The sequence below is a fragment of the Bos grunniens genome, chromosome 24 (genome assembly GCF_055505025.1).
Source record: "Bos grunniens cultivar Pamir isolate PY7600 chromosome 24, Bosgru_T2T1.0, whole genome shotgun sequence".
NCBI lineage: Eukaryota > Metazoa > Chordata > Mammalia > Artiodactyla > Bovidae > Bos > Bos grunniens.
Genome location: NC_141188.1, coordinates 33008665 through 33032021, shown reverse-complemented (window position 1 = coordinate 33032021; position 23357 = coordinate 33008665). Strand labels below are relative to the sequence as shown.

Here is a 23357-nt window from a genome sequence, read left to right as displayed (position 1 = left end):
GTTTCCTGCCGACTAGAAGAATAACAAGTAAAGACTGACACAAGCCTCACCTGTGTCTGACCAGCTCCTTTCCAACAGTGTAATACTGAGTTGACCAAAAAGTTCATTCGGGTTTTTCCGTATGATCTTATGGCATTAAAAACAATAATAAATTGAATTGACCCACTGAGAAGAATGGAGTTCTCCCAGTCCATTAGGAATACTTGTTTCAAATTTAGTAGTTTTGAGGAGTGATCAAGGATATTATAAACCACAGATCCAATCATCTCTAAAATGGCTTTTGAAGAAATATCCCATCACCCAAATCCACTCTTGCCCGTACTCTCAATTCCTCATACCCTCACGTACATACATTCTGAGTAAATCATTCCTTACACCTACATGACCCTCATTTTCTACTTCCTGGTTAAGAAATTCCTCTCGTATCATCTCAACACACAGCGGACTTAGGGATGAAGCGTCAAGTGATATAAAAATGACCCCTGGCTGCCCCAGGCTCTGGTGGCAGCCACTGGTTTGTGTGATGTTGGATCTGCAGCAACGTTTTCATAGCCAGACAGGAATAGAGAATAACGAGAAAAGCAAGAAGCATCTAAAACAGACGTGAGGAAATTATTCTTCCTGGAAACCGACTTTGATTTTGTTCCCATTCTTCAACACAAACACTAAAGACTGTCAAGAGAGGGGACGGGATGATTCCTGCACACCCAGGGTACTTTCTCTCTCAGAGCACAACATGGGCCCAAATCAACTCAGCGGATTCAAACCATGACGCACAAGGCTTGCTCCCAAGGATTAATTTATGGAAATGCAAAATGTGGGAGATAGAAAACTTACTACTGACTAATGACTCAGTGTGGTGTTAATAATGACTGACATTTACTGAACACTTAGTATGGGCTTCCCTGGTGGCTCAGAGGATAAAGCGTCTGCCTTCAATGCGGGAGACCCAGGTTTGATCCCTGGGTCAGGAAGATCCCCTGGAGAAGGAAATGGTAACCCACTCCAGTACTCTTGCCTGGAGAATCCCTTGGATAGAGGAGCCTGGTGGGCTACAGTCCACGGGGTCACAAAGAGTCGGACACGACTGAGCGACTTCACTCACTCACTTAGTATGTGCTTTAAACTGATGCTGTGTTTGGCATGCATTCTTAAGGGAATCTTATGAGGAGGGTACTATTATTACATGGGTTTGCAGATATGGAAGCACAGAAAGTTGAAAGTTAAGTCACTCAGTCGTGTCCGACTCTTTGCGACCCCGTGGACTGTAGCCCACCAGGCTCCTCCATCCATGGGATTCTCCAGGCAAGAATACTGGAGTGGGTTGCCATTTCCTTCTCCAGGGGATCTTCCCAACGCAGGGATCAAACCCAGGTCTCCTGCATTGCAGGCAGACGCTTTAAGCTCTGAGCTACCAGGAAGCACAGAGGAGTTAAGCAACTTCCCCAAATCACACAGCTATTAAAAAGCAGAGCTAGAAATTTTGCTCAAGCAATCAGACTTTTCTCAAAAATAAATACTATGATATACAGTTTTAACAACAAGGGAAAAAAAAAAAAAAAACACCTCTGTGTGGCCCACTCTAAGAGGTTTGTGATGGCCCAGTGTAGTGTGAAGTATCTTATCAGGCAGGTGGCTATAATAAAGCATGTGGTCAAAAATAACAGAAGGAATCACAGTCGGTACTTAATCAGCATTTATTAGAATCCTGCTGGCCTAAAACTAGCAGAAAAAAATCCTCTCATATCCCAGGCAAAGGTTTTTATCCTTTGTTCAAACTGGGATCCCACTTTTAAAACTCCTAAAAATAGCCCTTGCACCCTTCCTGAGAGAATAAGTAGGTTTTGAGGAAATCCCTCCTGCTTCCTGGTGGCTCAGACGGTAGAGAATCTGCCTGCAACGTAGGAGACCCAGGTTCGATCCCTGGGTTGGGAAGACCCCCTGGAGAAGGGAATGACAACCCGCTCCAGTATTCTTGCCTGGAAAATCCCATGGACAGAGGAGTCTGGCAGGCTATAGTCCATGGGGTCACAAAGAGTCAGACAAGACTGAACGACAAACACACTCCTGTTTTCAGACAATTCTGTTTATGAATCTGAGGATTTAGGGGGAAAAAGTAACTCCTGAGCTCCATTCTAAAGTATGTGTCAAAGTGCTAGTTGCTCAGTCGTGTCTGACTCTTTGTCACCCCATAGACTGTAGCCCGCCAGGCTCCTCTGTCCATGGGATTTCCCAGGCAAGACTACTGTAATGGGTTGCCATTTCCTTCTCCAGGAGATTTTCCCAAACCAGGGATCGAACCTAAGTCTGCCTGCATTGCAGGCAGATTCTTTACCGTCTGAGCCACCTGGTTAAGTCCTGAAGTATGAAAGGTAAAAATGAGAACACAGAGAACTGTTGAATAGTTTCATTAACATTTCTTCCAGCTAAAACTTTCAACGACTTTTTCGTTGGTGGCCGTCAAGTGCCTCTGGAACCAGGTGAAGGGAGATAAGAGTGCAGAAGAGAAAAAGAAGATGGGTGCAAAGATGGAAAACAAGAGGAGAGTCAGAGTGGAGCCGGTTGGCTGGGAGAGGAGCATGGGGGGCAGCAGGCACGTCTAAAGCATGGAAGCCGGCACTGTGCAGCCAGCACAGCAGCCACTGAACCAGGAGTGAAGTTAGGCTGGTGTTTCAGACCCAGGCCTTCGGGGAGCAGGGCCTGCTTCAGGAATAATACAGGTCAGTGTCTGGAAGGAAGAGGTCAGCAGAGCTGCCCACCTACCAACTGGCCAAGCGCAGAATACGGGGTAGAGTGAGGGTGGTGATGGGAAACGCAATGACAGGCAATGGGGTGGTGCCGAAAAATCAGTATCTCATTACAAATGTGGCAGACTAGCATAGGAATCCTTTTAAAAGGACTGGTCAGCAGCTTAAAAAAAAATGAAATTATATACATAACTCCACACCTCAAATGGAAATAGTATTCAAGTAGGAAATTCTGTTGCTTTTCTTCCCCTCTAGGCCTTTACCAGGGACACCTGCAAATAAGAAATACAGGATAAAAAAAAAAAAATCCCGCAAGAATAAAGCACTTTCTGATTGACAAGGACAGCAAAGAACACAGAAGATGGCTAAGTGAAAGGCACCACGTGGAGCCCAGATGAAAGAGCTTTTAAAATTTTTAGGGCGCCAGATTCAAGTGTTCCAGTGGATACTTAAACGTGCTTCAGCACAAAACCGTTTCCTCAGATGCATTAAGGGCTCCAAGAAGGACTTTAGCCACAGTGTGCTGGCTTTGTCCAGAAGGCAGCTGGCACCTCTGTTTGTATAATGAGCAGAGCAAGGCCTTTCTCCAAGGAGAGAACAACCAACCTCTGACGAGAAGGCCGCCCAGGCCTCTCACACGTATCAAAAATCATCTCCATGTGGGATTTTTTTTCCCCCCCTCAGAAAAGAGCCTCCACCACTCGTAACATTGAAAAGTTGCCGCTTTCTCTCTGAGGTGGAATTTCACCTCAGTCGCCTGATTTTGCCCCTTGTCCTCTTCTTAAGGTGGCTCCGTTCTAATCTTAACCCTTGAAGGAGCCAGCACTCAGCAAGGGTCACAACCTGAGTGGAATTCGAGGGCTCTTTCCTGGTCTCGGGTCCCATACTGGCTAATTAAAAGTTAAGGTCAGGCTCCAACTTCTGGGCCACAATAAATACCCCTGTAAAACCCTCACAGGGTGGGTGGTGGCTGCATCAGCCAGAGCATTCATTTAAAGACAGGAATGATACCCCCTTCCAAGTTTATGTATCTGCGTTTAGTATAATTAATTTCACTGTCTTGATGTTTCAACTGAAAACTTTGCTGAAGGCAGTCAGGAAAATCATTCAAGAGTTAAACATGGCCTTCAATTTCAATGTAAAATAACGTTGTGCTGCTATAATAACCTAAGGATACTATAAATTGGGATAAATCTGGAAACGTTGGACCCTCTCTGCGTTTCATGACTGAAGACCGGAATCTCTCCTTGCCACCATGACTAGAGTTTAAAACACTGTTATAATTTGCCAAATTCCAAAACAGTCGGTGTCTTACTCCCTCACTTTGAAACTGAATCAGTGACAAATCAATGCCCTGAGACAGCTCTATGATTATAGCCACACCTAAAGCACAAACCAATACTTTTCCCTGCCTCCCCACCCCCCCAAAAAAAAAAATTCACAAGCGGCCACAGCTGGAACTGTTTTACGCTGGATGGCTGGGTTCTGTGAGAACGCTCTCCTTGTCTTTTGTCTGTGAGGCTAAAAGAAGCTGGACTCAAAGGTAGCGTTCAGTCCCCGGAGGGGCCTGGGTAAACATGAGCCCAAGCCCCCAGCCCCCTCCTGATAAGGTCAGGTGACACGGTGTCAAAAGACAGCCAAGGAGAGAGCTAGAAAAGTGCACACACAAGGAGGATATTTTTCTTTCTCCTGACCAGAGATAATGAAGAGCAGAAATGGACTTCAAATTTTCTTATTCACTTGAACATGTAAGAAAGGGACTCCCACCCTCTCCAGCTCTACATAGGTACATATACCCACATTCACTACAGACTGAGACAGGTATGGATGTGTGTAATACACACACACACACACACCCCAGATCTGCTGCTGGAGCTACACTACTTCCTGAATCAATGCACACTTGATTTTAGAACTCACGCATCTACTGCAAAACTGTCAAAGCACCCTGAGTTTTCCAATGCAATTCAACAGCAGCAAAATAACACGATGCCACCCATCACAATCAGGGAAATCCTTTCACCCAAAATGCCTGAGTGCTTCCAAAATCTGAGTTCTGAAGACAGAGGCTGCTGAGGGCTGGTGGAAAAATAAAAGGGAAAGAGAGAGTTCTAGGGATGAAGAAAGTCTTCAATAACGACATGAGAGCTGGTCAGCAAAGTGGTCACACCACCAGTTATGAAGTGGGTAGAGTACAAAGCGAGACAGGCAGATGTAATAAAAGAAAAGCACCATAAGAAAAGAGAAAGAGATGAAGAAATATTTCCAAGTAACCAAGTCAGGTACAGTGGGAGTATTGACAAAAAAGAAAGAAAGAAACAGCTAAGGTTGCGAAGAAACCACAAAACTGATGATGCGCCTGAAAATGAAAATGACTTTTTGCATGTAAACAAAAGAGGTTTCTAGTGAGAAGGAATACACAGACACACACACAGACACACACACCTATGCTCTCTCATAGACACACACACAGAGGCATCAGGCATCTGACCATTTCAAAAGCAACATCTAAAATTTCATTAAAAAAGAGCCCAGCTGCTTCCTTACCCTGACTTTGTCTTTAAGGACTTAGCTAAGCTGAAGGAGTGGCCAGAAAAAGGAGGAAAAAAAAAACACACACACAAAAACCACACTTCAACCCATCTCTCTCAAATTCTTTTATTTCAGCAATGCATTAAGCAATCTCCCTGCAGAGTTATTCTCTTCTTCCTGGTGTGGATAAAGCTCCCCCTGGGGAGCTCTGTAATTTCCAGCTTCTCCGAATTCAGGTATTAGTAAAGACCGCTTGGGGACACGCAACAATATAACTCTACATTTTCAGGCATTCGGAGAGAACCCCCTAAGGGTCCCAAGTTCAAATTTCTGAAATGTAGGCATTGTAAAAGGAACCTCGGGGGACTCCAGCAATAGAAATCTGCTGAATTCAAAGCATTTCCTAAGCCCTGGCAGGAGCCTTTGCTCCCACTGGAGGCTTTTTATAAAACATGTGTTGCTGACATGTTGACAGATTGCTCAGTGAAGTGTTAGGTGCATACACAGGCTGGCCATTTAGGGGGACATCAGTTTACCCTTCATCTCTACCTGAAGCACCATGTTTTATACATTACCCGAGGACAGGCAGAAAACAGACACTTTCCAACAAAGTATAGTATCACTTGGCAAAAGACAACCGCCCCGTACACACACCTCTCTCTACCACCTACAAAACTATAGGCAGACTCCATGGTCCCACTTACACTCACCCGCATGCACGCGCACGCATGCACACAGGCTCACACACGGCTGTACAGAATCTCCCCCAAATCACAAAAAGGTCAGAAAATAAATTAAGTGTACAGTGCAAGGCCCGGCCTTGAAATTGCCTCCATGTATCACCCTTCTGCTACACAGGCCAGAGCTCGGAGGGTATAATGAGCAAAGGAATTTTCTAATGACAGCTGACTGTTGGGAGGTAATCTGATCAAAGGCCGATATTAAATCCAACTTCTGCTCATATCAGGGTATTAGTGATGTACGACTTAATAACCCAGCAGCTCCAAAAGTGCTGCCGTGGCAACAGGATGGAAATTGGGATAATAATGTATTCATGGTGCTGGCGACCTGGGGCTGAGTGCGCGCTCTCAGGGGAGGGCACTTCACCCTGAGCCAGACGTGTCTGGGCAAAATCACTTCACAAAGGACAGGAGTGGAATACTGAAGAGCTCTGGCACTGATGAGAGCGTCGATAAGGGGAAGAGTGGAATGAAGTGAACGGAGGGAAGGAAAAACATTTTCTGCAGAGGAGCTTGAGTGGTGCTTCTCTGGGAAACTGATGGGGCTCGAGCAGCTCTCCCCGACAAGTACAACCAAAATGGATAATTATTAAATGAACATAAAACTACATTCTCAGCCAAGTGCCGAAGGAGGAAGAGCACCAGCTTGCGTCAAATGACAGGATTTGCATGGTAGCCTCCACCCTGTCCCCGGCCCTACCTACCAGGGAACACGGAGGGGGGCCAGTGTCTGCCACCAACAAACACCCATTCTTCTCAGTCTTAACAAATCTCCCGTTGTGGCTACCATTTTATTCCTAGAGAGGGAAAAAAAAAGCCATCTGAAGACAAAACAAAGGTCAGACGCGAATTGGTCACTTCTTGGAGCCTGCGTCTCTCGCTGCTATGAAAACCAATCGGTACTATTCCTATCCTTGAACATAATCTGAGTGATGGCTCAACACCATTTGGGAAAGAGTATAGAAAGGGGACTGGGGATTTAATTAAGCAGGAGAGGGGTGGGGTGAAGATGCAGCAGCAAGGACCTGGCATCTCAGGGGTTAAGCACAGTGCCCACCTAGCCTCCTGTGACAGGAGACCCCTCTGCTTCCCGGGAGTGAGGAAATGAAAGCCCATACAAGGGTGATTTCAATTCCAAATATCTTTTGCAAATTACATCATATGGGACTTACATTTGCTGAAGACATCTTTAGAATATCGGTGAATATTCCAAAAGAAAATTGATGGACCAGGCATGTTACTTTGGGGAGAGGAGGAGAAAATGGCCCATTTTTCTTATCTGGACTAAAATACCTTCTCTGCTATGAGGGAAAGGGCTGTCTCTGTTGCTAATACAGAATATCCCAGAAAGAACAAAGAGACCAAACATAGCCAGCAAAGTTGGTAAAAATGTGGCCTCGAGAAATATTCCTGGGGGTGGAGGTGGGGGGAGCGGGCGGGTCGGCTTCTCTTCTGAGGAAACTGACTCTGGGTAATCACTCTGACATGCAGCGAGACAGAGGGGCGATTCCTAATTTCTGATTCTCGCAGCGCCTGATGCCAACAACGTACACATTGTACTCTTAAGCGCGCTTCCTGCCTTTCCTAGTATTACAGATAATTTGCTAGTTTCAGAGTGTACTTATTACAGGACTGTCAGAGGAGTTTTTGTTTCAACAACACGTTAACTTTACTGCACTTATAAAAAACATTATATGTCCCCTGTGATTCTGTGTGTTTAAGAGCAGCGAAATGTTATTGATCCCAGTGTGACAAATCAAGAGTTAGGTAATGTCTACAAAACTCAATTTTCTGCAAGACATAAAAACCCTTTTTATGAAACCCCTCCTTAAGAAATTCAGGAGAAATTCAGGAAGAAGGAAAGAAGAAAGAAAGCAAAAAGGTGTGTAAAGGTCAGCGACTAGTACTTATTAATGTAATAAATGTAAGTCTATTCTAAGGACAGGCAGATGACCACAGAGGCCAATTTAGACTAATATTTACTTTCACTACTGTAAAGAGATATCTGCAGAACAGTTTTTAAAAATGACTTTTTGGGACAACGAGTACTTTGGAAAAGAGCGGTACACAGCAGCCAGTTTCCTCTAAGCGCCATGTGACTTCAGACGCACACACAGGTATCCAACTTCTTGTTGGCAGCTCAGGCAGTAAGAGTCTGCCCGCTTGAATCTCTCTATAATGGACTTTCGCAGAACTCATTTGCTTTAGAAATGTCACAGTGCTGGAAACATCTCATTCTGATTCACATTAAATCTCTTAATTCCCATGATCTTTTTTTTCCCTCCCAGGAAAGAAAAGAATCCCAAAAATGCTTCTTCATCATTGCATTAAGAGGACTTGCAAACCTGGTGGATGACAGGAGAGGGAAAAAAATAAAAGAAGAAGAAACCACAACTGTATAACATTAATAATCTGGTTGTGATTTGTACCAAATCCATTTGCATGCACAGAAATTTCATAACTCTGCATACATATTTGGATTTTTCCCCCAACTGTTCAGGGACAGTAAGCACTGATACTGCATTTAATTAACAAGCAAATGTGATACCCTTCAATGTGAACAATACTGAGCGGATTGCTTAAGTTCTTACAAAGATAAATGTATTACAAGCATCACCGTACCACCACAGAATATTAGAGCAGTCATTTGCTATCAATTTCCCAAGCAAACTTTGGTCTCCCCCAAGGCCAGTCTTTGGTCCACATCTACCCTCAACTCTTCCCTTTTGAGTCTTGGCTTCCATAGTGAAATTTGCTTTCCAGATCCGCTGGTCGCTCACTCTTTCTCCTTTCTTCTTTTTTCTCCCTCTCTCTTTTTCCTCTACTGCATTCATCATTATTCAGCTGCATTATAACACTTAAAAAAAAAAAAAAACCAGCTTTGAAAAAAAAAAAAAAGAGAGAAATCATTTGATTTTCATTGCCCTGGAGAGAATTAAATACCCCCAAGGAAAAATTCTGGTACATTCTCTGCACACATTTACATGCAGCCAGTGAAGTAAACATTTCCATAATTGCTCACTTCAGAACACGTTACCCAGTTCCTAGGTACAATAACTGTCAGGAGTCAATGAGGAATAAAGAATTTTCCTGAATCCTTGCACATAACCTGACTAGCATTAATAACTCCACAGTTGTACATAAGTTAAGAAATGGATTACTGCCAGACATCAGCCTTGCTCTGAACATTCTGGTCATATGCTCTTCATGCTGCCATTAACAAAATAAATAAGTGTGTCTTTTTTTTTTAACTTACAGCTATTGATAATAAAAGCATTCTTTACCTTCCTCCTGTTTAGAAGAAAAGGCAATAGCCAAAACTCTAGATATTCTTAACCTTGGAATTACAGCAACAACATATGGCTTCCATTTACTTCCAATTTTACTCGTACTGTGAGCTTCTTTGGTGAAGTTGTCTTCTATTGCTAAATGACAAAATGAATGATGAAATTCAGTTGCTATGCTAGAAAAACAAAAAAACAAACCATGGTGGTTAATCCCTAAGGAAAACTGGACTTCGGTTATGAATCATCCTTACCAGCAATCTTGTAAATCTTAAATAAAAGTCTTTATGTCCTAAAAAGTATTGTGAATAAACATTATTTTCTTTTAAACCCCTGGCAGAAAGAGTCCTTCTCCCTCTCCGAGCCCTTTGCAACTGAGGTTAGAGAGTATGCCACCAGCCCTCAGCGATGATTTGAACAAAACTTGCCTTGTGCAGGAGACATCAATGAAAAAAGGGAGCATGAAGTCTGCTCTGTTTTTATTGCCTGCTTGCAGGGCTCCTCATATTGCCGAAACTACAATGAAGAGCTTGAGCAGCACATAATATAAAACTAACCCATTGGCTCTTATGGCATTTGTAATTTTTCTACAAAATGAAAATGTGTATACTTTGTTATCAGATAAATCTTTACAAGCTCCCCACCCCCATCTTTCCCTAGCCAGCCCACTCCTCATTCACCACCTCCCCCTCCCAACTCTCCTGTGTGGTCTATGCTGTATCCAGTCTTTCTGATGACTTCAAAAAGATGGTCATTGTCTAATTAGGCTGGAACAATGTCTGGGTAAACAAAATATAAATTCAAAAGGGACGGGAAATTACTTTTTAATTTTAAAAATGTGGCCAGCCAGACAGTCAACTTCTACAGACCATAAAAGTGTAGCTCTGTGTGTTATAAACTATTTATGACATGTTCAAGGAAGTTTTTCACCCAGGCAGAAAATATCCTTTTAATAAGCCCTTTTTACTACAAGACGCTATTATTGGTGTCTTCTTTATTGTTGTTTTCATATTTTCAGCATAAATATGGTGCAAAAAAAGATAAAGGCAATGCCACACACAACTGAAATGTTATACAATTTGCTAAAATGATGAATAAAATTAAAACTGCCTGTCAAAGCAAAATGAAAAGCAATTTTGTTTGCAATGTTCATAGCCGCTACGGAAAAGCAGGCAAATTCATGAACTGCAAGTAGGCTGCAGTTTATAAGCAGCCACAATAACCAAAGGAGGTGCTCTGATTAATAATAATATCAAGATGAACTGCAGTTGGAAATTCAGAACCTTCTAGTCTTCGGAAAGGCCAATTCTATTCTCTGCTCCCCTGATCTGACCCAAGAGTTAATGTCAGCCTAATCTGGGTGATTATGAACACCTTATAAGGCTGGTGTTTGATTCCAAATTTAAATTTCATCAATCATTTCAAGCACTAACACCTGTGAAACAGGTATTCTTTGCGCTTCTTCCCAGGCCCCCTGCTGGGATCCCAGCATACAGACTGAAAATGAGTAAGTAGGCAGAAAGGTGCAAATACCACTGTTTGCTACCAAATTTTAGCCAGAGCACTTTCTACTGAGTTTGGTATCTTATGCACAGTAGGCTATCTTTTTGAATGGAAGGATTAATGAATGAACGAATGAATACATGCTGCTGCTGCTACGTCACTTTAGTCGTGTCTGACTCTGTGCGACCCCATAGACGGCAGCCCACTAGGCTCCCCCGTCCCTGGGATTCTCCAGGCAAGAACACTGGAGTGGGTTGCCATTTCCTTCTCCATTGCATGAAAGTGAAAAGTGAAAGTGAAGTCACTCAGCCGTGTCTGACTCTAGCGACCTCATGGACTGCAGCCTACCAGGCTCCTCCGTCCATGGGATTTTCTAGGCAAAAGTACTGGAGTGGGGTGCCATTGCCTTCTCTGGAATGAATACATAAATGAATTCATTTCTGTAGTACAGTCCATTTTGTTTACAGCATGTACATTTGATTTAGATGAAACATAAAGCTTTGTGGGGTGCCTGAGAAAAGGCCAGTCATGAAACCACTGTTAGAAAAGAGGCATTAGTCACTTTACTACAACTATTAATAGCCTTGCCAAAATGTTGAAGCTCCAGAATGGAATTCTACCAAGATATAATTGAATGATCAGAAATGTAGGCTCTTTCTTTCACATTCAGCCATAAATAATGCCCCGATGAAATTTTTCTCATTGAAAATTGTCCGTGGTCAACACCAAATTCTCCATTTTTACCCTCTATCTAAAGTGAAAATGGACAAAAATCAAGCATTTCATTGAAATGAGCACTACCCCACTTATTTGAAAAAAGGTATCAATTAAGTGCAACAAAATGAATACATGTTCCATGTCAGCATTTTGGTTGATGAAAACCTCCCTAAGTTCTCACAGGGAACGTTTGAATGGGATCATCTTATTTGACAGTAACCCTTGGTATGGGTCATTCAGAAGCAGTGGGATTAAACACAGCCTCATAAGAGTAAATTATGATTTTGAGCTTCAGACTTGGGATTACAATAATTTAGAGTTAATTCAGAGAAAGCTGATTTTCACAGTAAGCAATTAGTTCAGCTAGAAGTCTCGTCTTCTACCAGGAGAAATACAGGTGGGAACTGCCTTTAAAAATCCAAAGATCCCTGAGCCGATAAACACCACAACCGCTACAGATAATTTCACTGTCAGTCGACGACCACCACCCTTCTCACCAAGCCCTTGGCATGCCACCTTAGCAGTTAAACAACACACACCTCTATAGGTATTATTTGTGTTTTTCCACTGAGGAAACTGGAGACGATGTAGAATTTTTGAGTTTCTAGAATACAATCATCAGTACCATCTCTAGTTACAATTGTGCTTGGAAAGTGTTTGAGGCTAAAGACGTTTTTATCCCAGTGATTTGGAAGTTCCAATCACTTCACCAAGAAAACAAACAACAACGACAACAAAAATTGTTTCTACTTCTTTTGGCACAAAAAGATTTTAGTACTGATAGTGTTGGCACACAATACGTACTTGCTTAATACCTACCAAGAGGAAGAAAAGAAAAAGGGGGAGGGGAAAACAAAAGAAATACGGGAGGAAAAGTAGTGCCATTACGGCACATTTTTTTAAATAGCCACATTTAATTTTCCCTGGAAAAATCAATAACATGTCTTTGGCTTGAACTCAGCGAGATGAGCATGGCTACTGACATCTATGCTTGACGCTTGCCCCTTTCCCACTTTTTGCTGTATCTCCTAAAACTCTGACGCTGACTCAGATGTCAGACCCTATAATCTGGTGAATCTTATATATTTACTGTGAGAATATTCCCAACTGCATAGTTGTTCAAGCTCTGGGCCTCTTAGTTACCATCAGTACCATGTCATGGTACTTACACTTGACACAAAATGTCTTAACATCAGGGAACAATAAGGGAGCATCTCTGCAGAAATGACTCTCCCCAACAGTGGTATTTTAAAATCTCTCCACAGCCTCCTGGTATCATGGCTAGCTGTGTCTCCTCTTGTGTCTGTTATATGACTACCTGTGCACAGGTATAGGGAAGTTATCAGGAAAAGTGTTGAGTAATATATTTTCATTAACACACTATAGAATAGGTGGATGTGGGGACCGAGGAAAATGTTATCAACATTGTCAGGGGAACGACCCCCTCAGACAGAAACATACGGCTTCTCTTCTGGTTTCTGCCACTACCAGCCATGAAACCTTGAAAGAGCTTCAGCTTTACCCCAGATTACTCAGACATGAAAGCAGGAGGTGAGGGGATTAGGAACTAAAGCAGAGGCCTTCAAACTATTTTTGCCGACTTGTTCTCCAAACAAAATATTAATCGGAAGATCCAAGACTAATAAATGTGCTTTTAAGAAAACCACATAGTTTGAATCCAAGATGGGATGCTCCAAGTCCACCCCCCATTCCCAGCCCCCAGCTCCACCCTTTTCTCCTTCTCAAACTATTGGAATTCCTAGACTTCCCAAAGCACAGCCCAAAGCCATTGTATTAAATGATCTCCAAGGTCACTGCGAAGTATACTTGCCTAGTGGTTTCTTTTTTGTGCATTTTACTTTTAATTCTAAGTTGAAATTTTAATTTTCTTAATTCAAGGTAATAAATTGGGAGAGAGAGATAGAATATAAAATACAGTGAAAAGCTCTGGATACACTGTTGCTTAGTAATCATTTTAATCAATAATTAAACAAAAATCATCTACATAATGGCCTCCCCCAAAAGCTATCTTCCATCCCAGAGTTTATCACTAAACACTCCTTCACCTTCTGCCCAGATGAGGGCTCCAAAAAGAGTTGTTGCTGCACTAACAGATTTTCTTGTGCCCGTGTACACACACACACACACACACACACATACACACACTCAATCACTCACTCACTCTGCAATTTCTTAGAGGTCTCTAAACAGACATTACCAAGAAATTTACACTAGAGAATCAATCAATCATTGCTCCAGGAGTACAATATTTAAAACTAGCTTTTCTGGATTCTTCCTCAAGGTGATCGCACTATTGCAGCTCTTTAGAGATTTAACAACAAAATTATTATTTCCAAACTTTAATTGAGCTTCTTAAGATAGGTATTTATGATACTCTTCAAAACACTTGGAGATTTTATGCTCTACAGTGGAATATTTCATTGTTTTATTAGTTTTCACTTTTTATATTTCAGGTATTTAAATAGTATTATGTGACTTTATCTGGAAAATAAATCAATTTGGCAATTTGCTTTTAGCAAACAGTGATTCCATAGCTTCTTGAACACGATACAACCTTCAAGCAAGCCATCCCCCTTCAAGCCTCCACCAGAGGATATTTTATGACTGCCACATGATTTAAATTAAAGATACATTTTGAAGGCACAACACTCTTTCAAAAAAGTAATGTCTTATGATTAGCAAATTAAGGATGAGTTTTTCTTGTTTGCCTGCAAATAATTTCTCCAATCCAGAGCATGAGAAGTGAACTCAAGTTAAGGAATACTATCCTTGGTAAGCAGTAACCTAAAATCTTAAAATGTTCATCTTTATCATTGGTATTTTGAAGTTGCAACTTTGATCCATATCAACATAAAAAAGAAATGATTTTATTAACATTCTCTTTCATTACTGGATAATACTCTGCAATGCTGTTACTACTGGGGAACTATTAAGGGTTTCCCTGAAAGAGGAATTCACGATGATTTTAAAATAATAAGAGTAATAAAAATGTCTTGGTTTCTCTAGATAAGATGAGCATTTTCATTTTCTCCTTGCTTTCATTTTCTGCTGATCCTCTGGTCAATTTGCATCTAGGTATGATCCAAGAGACTGCATTCATCAATAAAGATGCATAGAGCATGGGACAATAATTATGCTACAAATTAATTCTCAAATTTGATTCTAAAGGCCTGGATCTCTTCCTCCGTACTCTGAAAAAGCAGGCCTTCATTTATTATTTTTTAATTATTAGACTGGTAGCAAGTGTTATTTCTCACCATGTGTAAATCACACTTGCAAGTGACAAAACAGGACATGTGGTAGCAAATTTATCTCCACCTCTCACAATTGCCTTCCATCTTTAGGAGCAGTGCTGTGTTGCGGGGTTAAGTCACTTCAGTCGTGCCCAACTCTTTACACTGCTATGGACTGTAGCCCGCCAGGCTCCTCTGCCCGTGGGATTCTCCAGGCCGAGAATACTGGAGTGGGTTAAGCCATGCCCTGGGATCAAACCCACGTCTCTTATGTCTCCGGCATTAGCAGGTGGGTTCTCTATCACTAGTGCCACCTGGGAAGCTCATTGGGAAGCAGGTTTGCGCGCAAATCTTTCTGTAGAGCTCTCTCTGGCATCTGTTTCTCTTTCACATAAAGTTCCTTTTTTAAAAAAACACTGATTTAGTGTACATATTTACAAGAAAAGTGCAGGAAAACAAACGGACACCCTAAATAATTATAACAAATGTGTGTGCACGCAGAGTTGTGTCCAACTCTTTGTGACCCTTTGGGCTGTAACCTGCCAAGCTCCTTTGCCCATGGGATTTTTTCAGGCAAGAATACTAGAGTGGGTTGCCATTTCCTCTTCCAGGGGATCTTCCTGATCTAGGGATCAAATCCACATCTCCTGCGTCTCCTGCACTGTAGGTGTATTCTCAGCCACTGAGCCATTAATTTGTAGCATGAAACAACTACACTAGACAAGAATGAGCATCCTGGTAGCACCCAGAACTTCTCACCAGCTCCTCCCCAGGCCATCTATTCCATCTACCCTAAAGGCAGCTACTAACTGACTTTTGTGGTAATGATTTCCTTTCTTCTTGTTATCTCACCTTTGTACACAACCTTAAACCGCACAATCCAGTTCTGCCTGGTTTTGAACTCTATGTGAATGGATTCATTCTAAATACACCCTCTGTTGTCCTGCTTGAGTCGGCTCTACATGTGTCGGGGTTATTCATCTTCTTGGCTGTAGACATAGCTCTTTCATTTTCCTTGCTCATAATATTCCATTATTTCAATGCCCACAGTTTATCTCCTGGTTGGACACCTGAGTTGTTTCCAGTTTTTATTATTACGACACTGTTGCTATGACTATTCTGTTACGCGTCTCCTGTACACATGTTTCTCTAGGGTATTGAGAAGTGGGACTGCTGAGTCACAGAATTTTCATATCTTTAAGTTTACATGGATAATGTCAAACCATTTTCCCAAAGTGGTTCTACCAATTTGCATTCCCATCTACAGTGTCTGAAGTTCCCCATCACCCCAGATCCTTGTCAACACTTAGCACTGTCACACTTTCTGCCAATTTGGTGGGTATGTAGCCTAAGAAATTTTGCTTTTGTCACATTCCTGTTACCTGGCTCACAAGCACTGCATAAGCACAGACAGCATGGAAACAGGTGAAGGTGAGTCCTTTTTTTATGTTCCTTGTCTATCTTTGTTTCTCAATGGCTGTAGTCAGTTTTAGACCTTGTGATTTAAAAACTACCTTCCTACACTATTTCATTTCCTATAACTTTACAAAATAGACTGTGTAGATCTATGATCCCTGGAAATACTATCCCACTTAATAGGACTACTAGGTACAAAAAGCCTAATTCCTCAAAGAGAAATTACTGCTAAGTGCCACTACCCTCCCCTGTAGATACTATTTTATTCGGTAATACTATAAGTTACACTTGAGTTCTTTTTGTATAGAAATTTCACATTTTGAACATCAGTTTCAAATATGCAAGTAGCACATTTCCTATTTGCCTAGACTTGCTACAAATTTGGGACTTGAAATTCTGTCTCCAAAAACAGTCATACTTCATTCTAAATAGAAGTCCATTGTTGACAATCTTGAGACTTAAACCTCAGGAAGTTGGTGGGGTGTATATGGAATGGGAAAAAAGATCAGAGAATTTTCCTTGAACAAACACTCTTCCTTAGTGTTTTGACCTTCTCAGATCACACTGGGGGATGTTTACATTGAAGAACCTGTCTAACTTCCTCTCCGTCTCTGCAAATACCTTCTTTTCCTCAAGGTCAAGTTCAAGTCTCCCCTGCCATGAAGTAGGCCTTCCTGGAACAGGATGAACCTTAATAACCTCTCACGACTTGACTATACACTTTGGTGCTTAACTATATCTCTAAGATGTATCTCCTTTGTTTAATCATAATTATAATCATTGGACATTAAGTTCCTAGAAAACAGAAACCTTTCCTATTTTGTTAAATGCTGCATCCTCAAGAAATTGTGCATGGAACATAGTTGATGCTCAAAAAATAAGTACTAAATGAATAAATGAAAAAAAATTATTTTTTTCTGTACTTGTTTGATATGTACATGTGGTCACCTTATGGATGTTAAAGATTCATAATAAGCAGTCATTTGGTTTCCCCTACATCACTAAAGGTGACAGATGTATAATATATTGAAATGGACACAAAATAAGACCCACAATCCGTAAGATTGGCACTCCTTTAAAAAGTCTATAGTATGAAATTGAAGTTAAAAAACTAGAGAATATATTACATAAAATAAGGACAAATACCTGGCATTTATACTTTATAATCCAGTTTTTCTAACAGATACTACAGTAAGTAGGTGATGGTCATAATCAGAGTCTGTGATAGCTTGCACAAAATCAATTGATAAGATTCAAGCTACAGCAAATCCATGCAAAATTCTTATCAAATCCTTCCTGATTTGTTTGGTGTCATCAAGATATTAAAAGAAATCATCACTGGTGCTTTGAGAGTGCAAGACTATAATACAGTTTCTACTAGAAAATGTAAAACGTGAATGTAAACACTACTGACGCAGTATGACTTCAGAAAATAATAATATTGCAAGTCCATGAAAGTTCTGTCCAAATGGAATACCTACCCGACTGTGCTGTGTCAAAAAGCGGACACAGACCACAGGGCCTCGAGGAAACTGTAAACAGAGAGAAATCAATAATTCCTCCACCTGTTCAGAGATGAACACTCTATTTTTAAGGAATACCTATATAGAAGCTTTTGTTTGCAAGAAGTCAGAGTTAGACATGTCAGACATTTCTGTCCATTTTTATTATAAGAATCTCCATAAATCCTTGGTAAAAATCCTCAAATAGAAGTCCTTCCCACTCTTAGACTTCCCAACGGAGTCGTTCACAGATAAGCATGTACATTTATTCACTTAACATTTACTGAGGTCCCACTATGTACCAAGGACCTGGGCAACGTACAACACATTCAATTACTGATGCCAGTGTTTTGTTAAAGAGTCTTTTCTTTGTTTTGAAAAAAATCCCTTAACTACTGTAGAGTTATTCTGCTCAGAAAGCACAGGTTAGTCCTGAGTTTCATTTAGGTCACAGAGGAAAAAAAAATGTGTATAATCACACAAAGAAACACAAACTATACCAAAACCTTTGGATTACCAACTCTGCCTGCCTGTTCTTCCAAATGACATCATAATCAAAGGTCTCTACCTATTCATGAATCTGGGACAAAGTCCTGAAGCCAGAACATCTCTTGGATACATTCTGCCTGTGTTTTGGCACATGGACAGGTCAGTGTAAATTTCAGATTAGCCTTTAGGCTTCTTAGGGCACCTCTCTCTCCTGTTACATCAAATCTAAGGTGTTGTTATATCAAACCTAAGGTTCGAACGAAAGATAATTACACTACACATCCTTCCTCATCCCCTGCTGTCACATCTCAAGCAACTACAATCCTAGGACCTTTACACCCCTTTAAAGATGTCTTTGGAATTCAGTTTCCCCTCAGATGTTTACATTTTAAAAATGAACAGCTTGGTGCTCAGAGTGGTACTTTATATGATTTTCCTTGACCCTGCTCCACTGCAGCGATTGCACTGGCCTACTATATTTTTGGAAACAATAATCACTATGAAGCATAAGATATTAGACTTAGCTGGTTTAAAAGAAAAAATAAAGAGCACTGGAGGAGGAATAACTCATTATGCTGGAAAGATGGGAAGCAATTCACAGGTAGTAGTAACTGGAACACACGTGTGACTTCACTGAGAGAAATTTAAACATTCTTAAGTTTCACTCTAGACGCAGGATCTCATCGCTCTTCTGAACAGTGAGCCTGCCCTGAAACAATACAGCCCTGGCTCCCAGCCAAATGACCAGACCACAAACGTGGATACACCTTGGACAGCGGACATCCTGGGCGCAGCAGCAGCAAAGTTCCAGCTCCCACCACTTCCCACGTGGAAATCCAGCAAAGAAAAACAATCCGGCAGTCACATGACCCAGGTTTGTCATCCTCTGCATCTGTCTCCATGTGTAAACATCTCAGTGCAGAAGGAAACTGACTCATCCCTGTCAGGAAAAGTCCGTTTTCCTCTGCCTAGCATCTACCAGGACTTGGCCCACGTGAGGTCTGGGTAGGAAGCCCTACAGGACACGCACTTGTAACTTTACAAAGCACAAGCTCAACTGCTTCAAACATGCTCATGCTACAAAGCCCAACGAAGGAGTCCTGGAGAAAACGAATAAGGTGAAACCAAATAACAAACAGAGATTTATTTTAAATCGAAATTTTCTATGAACCAAGGGGGAATGTGAAAAAAAGTAACTGTGAGGAATTCTGAATACAGATAAAATGATAAACTTCAAAATTATGGAAACTGTAGTACTTTCATCGGGAGAAAATAGTTCAGGCACCACTCAATTATTGCACTGTCTTCTACTCCTAATAGCATTTAGAAGATTAGAGGGGAAAACATTGTAATGTCTTTCATAAAATCGTCCAGACGAAAAAACCTCTATATTTGACCAATGGTTCTTTATCAGTAAAGATTCCCAATGACATATGACAACAGGTTGTTGTTGTATAGTCGCTAAGTCTTGTCCAACTCTTTTGCAGCCCCAGGGACTGTAGCCCGCCAGGCTCCTCTGTCCACAGGATTTCCCAGGCAAGAATACTGGCGTGAACTGCCATTTCCTTCTCAGGGGACCATCCCAATCCAGGGATCAAAACCATGTCTCCTAAGTTGGCAGGCAGATTCTTTACCACTGAGTCACCAGGGAAGTGCCATGACAAAGGGATTAAACATTAAGGACACCATGATACAAGGAGGGAAGGGGATACAGTTTAAGAAAGTACTGTATATAAATTCTTATTTCCAATTTCTCAGTTTGATACAGAAGATCAATTAAAATTACATGACAGACTTGGAAGAAAAGAAGTGATCATAAGAAAGACTTGGGTTTCTGCAGTAAGTTGTGTTTCCCAAGGATGTGACAACAACCCCAGCCCCCATGACCTTCTTATTTCATCGTCAGAAAGTGAAGTTGGTTTCCCTTCCTCTGGAATTTGAGCTTCTGTTCAAAGAACCCGGAACTTCTGTTAACCAACAAAATAAGATGGACATAAAAACACTGTGTTATTTCTGAGCCTGGGTATCAAGATACGGAAATTGAGACCTTGGAGCATTCCTTGGAACTCAGGCCCCTGATGTGAGAAGCCAGAGAGAGGGAGAGCCAAGGCTCACACCCCCTTGCACAGCCCTAGCTAAGCACCCAGTGGCAGCCAGGACCAGCCATGGGGACCTCCAAGTCAACCTCATGAAACCGGGAGACCCAATCGGCCAACTCGACCTTGAAAAGTAATAAATCATTATTGTTTTTAAGCCACTAACTTTTATGGTGGTCCATTACCCAAAAAGAAACTAAAAATATCAATGTGCTGTGTGTGCTAAATCACATCAGTCGTCTCCAACTGCAGGCAGGTTCTTTACCCCCTAGCACCACTTGGGAAGCCCTCAAAATATCAATAATACTTTATTAAAGCAAGATTATAATACACTGACACACACAGACACATAATATGGCAATATAATAAGAATGGCTATTTTGAAAATAAATGTTTTGATCTAAGAGTGTATAAATAAGAGAATATTCTCATTTTGGTATGTCTTTATATCTGTTATTATTAAAAGTTTTGGAGGTATTAGAAAGATCATAAAATGTCCCAAAGCAAACTTAAGTGAAGGAGCTACTGCAAATTTTGAAAGTTATAATAGAAATATTAAAGTTCCTCAAAAACATTTACAAATATTTAATCTCAACAAAGATATTAAAAAGGCATACGCTCCTTATATTGAAAACTTTCTGGGGAATTTCCTGGCAATCCAGTGGTTAGGACTCAGCACTTTCACTGCTGGAGCCCAGGTTCAATCCCTAGTCATGTCTGACTCTTTGCGACCCCATGGACTGTAGCCCTCCAAGGTACTCTATCCATGGGATTCTCTGGGCAAGAATGCTGGAGTGGGTTGGCATGCCCTTCTCCAGGGGATCTTCCTGACCCAGGGATCAACCCTGGGTCTCTTGCATTGCAGGTGGATTCATCACTGCTAAGCCACCACGGAAGCCCAGAGTACATCTACTTACAGATCTGGTACAAGTTCTGGACCACAACAAATGTGCCCACTTGAAGAAGGCAAGGACATCACCCTCTAAAAAGCTGTTATTCAACCTGGAATGTGTTTCAGGGTAATGGCTTGTGGTGTGATCCATTATTCATCTCACCTTGAAGAAACAACTGGGAAAGCAAAACCACCACTGGACTTGGAGTCAGAAGTTCCATGTCTGAGTCTTGGTAGGGCCAGTGGATTGCTAAGTGACACTGAGTCTGGATTTTCTGTTCCGTAAAAAGCGAGTGGGACCAGATGAACTCTAAGGGTCTTCTTAGCACTAACCTTGCATTACTCTACTCTTCAAAACTAAATGGAAAACTGCTGTCTTCTATAGCCCTCCATGTGTGTAGAGTACCTAGCGTACTTCTGAATTTCCCCTATTTGTTTGTAGATGCCAGGGGGCAGGTGGCAGGAAGAAGAAGGGCTATGAGAGAAGAAAGAAGGGTGCATGGAAATTGTTAGAGGCATGTGACATGCACGAGGTGAAGAAGCAGGGCTGTCACATGCTGGCTGTTCAGCAATGGCAGATGGCCTGGGCAGGCCCATGCTGCAAGTTAGCAATGGTAGGCTAGTGGCACCTTGGTGACACGTCACATCCAAAACGCAGGTGAGTGACGTACTCTCATTCAACTGACTTCTCCATCCCAAGACACACACAGAATGGAGAATATTTTACAATGTTGAGGTTAAGCAGGATGGTGTTGAGGTTTGTTGGGTGCACATAAGTTCCATGTGCTACACTGTGTTTTGGAAAATGTTCCCTGGAGTCCTATATCCAAAATAAGCATGACTTGGCTGTATTAGGACTTCTTCTCTAATAATGATATGTAGAAACTTTCTCTGTAGGAATACTAAGATTTGAAACAATCAAGACGGACAAAGCAGAGAGTCCTAGATTGCAGTTCTGCCCTGGATTCAAAAACAGTTTCTCCATTGGAAAATTTGACGTGCTATTTGCTAAATAATTAAAGAATATAGGTTATCACCCAGAGAAAACGGTCTGTCCATGTTGGGACGTTTAAAAGGCTCTTATGTTTTAGCAGGTATTCTAAATTATACATGATACTGGAAGCGAGAAATATCACCAGTCTTTTGAAAGAACACAAAATCCAAATATTCAAGTATGTTAATTGTGGGAGAGACTGTGTCAGTTGCCTACCTCAAAATCCAATTTTCCATTCCAATGAGATGTAAGTGGCATAACTGTATGGGGTTTATGGGAAGGATGCTTAAGAGGAGACCACTTAGACTGGAAGCCCTCTTATCTCTTTTGTCTTCTTTTCCTACTCTCCATCTGGACATGATGACATGGACACCAGCAGCCAGCCTGGCCTGCTTCACAATGTCAGCACCACCATGAGAAGCAGAGCACCAAGAAGGAAAACCAGCTCTATATTGCTCATCTCTAGAATTCTCACATTTAGGCAAAAAATAAACTTTTTTCTAATTTAGGCTGCTGTTCTTTGAGGTTCTTCTGTTGTACATATTTATAGCGTTAGTCACTTCAGTCATGTCCAACTCTTTGCAACATCATGAACTGTAGCCTGCCATGGATTTCCCAGGCAAGAATACTGGAGTGGGTAGCCATTCCCTTTTCCAGGGGATTTTCTCAACCCAGGAATCAAACCAGGTCTCCTGCATCGCAGGCAGATTCTTTACCATTTGAGCCACCGGGGAATCCCACATATTTATAAAACTTACAAATTCATCAGAACTCTACTTTCAATTTTAGACACCTAAGCCTCGCAATCCAATCTACATTTTGGGCCCAAACTCCTACTTGATATAAATGGCTTGTTAATTGCACACTGAAGAGAAAAAGGATATCTTGGGTGGTCAATCATTCAGTATATTTTGTTAAGTAAAATAAAAATGTTTAGAAGTAAGCTCAATTTCTTTTTGCCATGTCAATACAGAAATCGGTGGTTGAGAAAATCACTGAAGATTTTGATTTCTCAATCTTCTCATTTTCTAGAGGAGATAATATTGACCTGCCTCATGAGCACAGGCAGAGGATTAACTAATTAGTGATTGTCAATCACCATGAAAATATAAATTTAAAGAAGCAATAAGACTTTTCATTAAACTATTAATAGCTGTGATAGTAATTTCTTCCTTCACTGGAGAAAATTTA

General features: G+C 41.4%; 1 protein-coding gene and 1 long non-coding RNA gene across 8 annotated transcripts in view; both read right to left on the bottom strand.

The window, feature by feature from the left end:
- Positions 1–23357, bottom strand: part of ZNF521 (zinc finger protein 521) — a 311483-nt gene that overhangs the window by 234426 nt on the left and 53700 nt on the right. The gene's annotated exons all lie outside the window — the stretch shown is intronic.
- LOC147346008 (uncharacterized) lies at positions 8530–9778 on the bottom strand. Its single transcript, XR_015153790.1, has 2 exons — positions 9304–9778; positions 8530–8876 (listed from the first exon to the last, which is right to left on the bottom strand). It is a non-coding gene; the product is annotated as an uncharacterized LOC147346008 (long non-coding RNA).